This window comes from Calliphora vicina, chromosome 1, assembly GCF_958450345.1.
Source record: "Calliphora vicina chromosome 1, idCalVici1.1, whole genome shotgun sequence".
Lineage (NCBI taxonomy): Eukaryota > Metazoa > Arthropoda > Insecta > Diptera > Calliphoridae > Calliphora > Calliphora vicina.
In genome coordinates, this window is record NC_088780.1 from 137,045,136 (window position 1) to 137,047,874 (window position 2,739).

The window sequence follows — 2,739 nt, forward strand, 5'->3', positions numbered from 1 at the left end:
GAGAATATAAAAATTCATGTAGACTAATACTGCCAATACCCACATATATGTATATAAGAACAGCATAAAACACACTGTAACAGTTTAAATATTTTTTTCTATAGACATAGGAAATAGATTTATTTTTTTTCCTTAAAAACTAAGCAATTAGTTTTACTTTGTGGGCAAAGATGTTCTCTTAAATGTTTTTTCAAATTTCAGAGTATGAACAATTTTTCAAAAATTATATTTATCGCCCCTGATTAAAAAATACGGACGAAAAATTATCATATTTTAAAATGTTTTTATTCATGATGTGAAAAATATATGGATTTGTTGTTATTTTAGACGGTCTAACTTCGATAGTCTAAAACCGATGGTTTTTTTTATCACATACATGAAAAATGTTGAAATCTATATAAACGTGCATCCTACATTAACGAAATCTTTTTTCTGTCAGGAGGGGCACCAGGCGGGTTAAACTAATTCGATTACGATGAATCCAGTGGTGTAGACTGACAGTAGACTATGTTTTGTAAAAATAATATTTTTTATTTATTAAAAAGATAACAATATTTTTAAATTGAAAAGATTATTACAATACCTTAAACGTACGTTTTTTATGAGCTCAAAATTAAAAAAAAATTCAGTATTTCACGGAGTGAAGTATAATTTTTACCAGGTATCAAATATTTCATTTATCTTGTTTGTATAATTTTTCTGACCCGCTGAAGAAGAATTAAGTACGCGGTTTTGCGATGTGATCTTTACCATTTGTAATAATGTTTGTGTATATATGTACATTAGAGTGCTCCATTGTACAGGCCGTCCCCCCCTCTAGAATGGTTCTATGTATTGTAAAAACTCGTTGTGTAAAATATTACGATGATAGGATAACGTTAACTGGTGCTGCAACGACGCTGAAGTTTTGAGGGAAAAAATGAAATTTTTTCAGTTTTTGTAAAAATTTTGGCATTAAATAATTACTTTTGCAATTTAATTTAAAAGAATCGAAATGTACACGTAATTGTCGTTCTAATAAGATATAAAAGACAAAAATTGGTTAAAAAATGTTAGAGTTATTAAAAAATCGCCAGGCTATTAACGTGTCTCAGGCCACTAGAACAAGAAATGTAGAAACAAAATTAACATATTTTGAGAAATATTAAAATAAAAGCACATTTTTACTTAAAATATATCCATATTTACTTGTGTATGAGTTTTTGTCTTCGTAGGATATCGTTAACCTATTCGCAGGTATGACCAACAAAATTTAATTTTTTTAACGGCAGTTTCAAAACTCCAGTTTCAAATTTTTAAAAATTTTGTTAAACAAATTTAAAAATTTTTTGATCATCACATTGGGATTTATTGCGAACATAATAGGGAATAAAAATATGAAAAAATATAAAAGTATGAAAATACCTCCTATAGTTTTTCCGTACCTGCGATTTAAATTTTGAGATTTTCGAGAAAAACTATTTTTTTGACCATATTTTGGCGAATGAGCCGAATTTCTTTACTGTTATGATTTTTAAGCAAAAGCTATTCAGAATATTATATCACAGATAATTCTAAATATAGTCTGAAAGTTTTACTAAAATCGGAAAACGTTAACCCTTAAATCGTGAAGGTCAAAGGTCAATTTTTTCAATATTTGGAATTTCTCATGGAAAGATAGCGAAATGTTATATATTTTCCGGCCGATTTTGATGAAACTTAAGAAAAATATAACACAAATTTTAGTATTTACAAAAACAGTAGAAAAATTAAAATTAACTATTAATAGCACTTGGGGTTAAAATGACCCCAAACTCCTAAAACCATAAAAAAATTGTCAGCGTCGTTAGCACCAGTTAACGTTATCCTATCATCCTAATATTTTACACAACGTGTTTCTACAATACATAGAACCATTCTAGAGGGGGGACGGTCAAAATTCGCAATTTTATTTTTTTGTAGCACTCTAATGTACATATGGGCAATTCCGTATCATCGCACGTGACATTTGTACGCCTATATAGTGGAATAGATTTTGCAAAAATAAGAGTATCTGAAAAATAATTTGGTCTTTATGTTCCATTCAGAGGGTACTATATTTTAAAATAATAAAAAATTCTTTCGAAATATTGTTGTCCAAAATATTGAGCGAAATAAAAATTTAAATCGTGAGAGGCGTTATGTTTTCTTTTAATTTCTGACACTAAACGAAATATTTTTCGTTTACAATCCATCATATTTAAATATAAACAATCTTTGGATGATTTTATAATAAATAAAATTTAATATTGTACGTGACATACCGTAAGTGACAGATTTTTCTCTTATTATAAAACAATATATATTCTGTAAATATATGTATACAAAAACTAAAAAAGTGAATAGAATTTGACAATAGCAAGAAAACAATCAGAGTCGATTCATTTCATACTACAACCTAATTGGGAGCCTAGTTTTCGCCGCAATTTTAGCCTAAAACATACCTAAAACATTAAAAAATTAAATATAATCAGTTTAAACTATTATCTTTGTCTTTAAAATGTTGTAATATGATCTAAATACTTTCACATAGTAATATTTTATTATTTTCTTCTATTCAAATCATCTTGAAAAAAAGGTTCAAAGGTTTTTGTGTTTTCAGTCGTGGTAGCGATTCTCGTGGAATTGCTCATATGTGTATAGACATTAGGATAATCCCAAAAATTGGTTAATGTTGCCAACTAAAATGAAAGTGTAGCACTATTTTGAAATAAAGTTTTT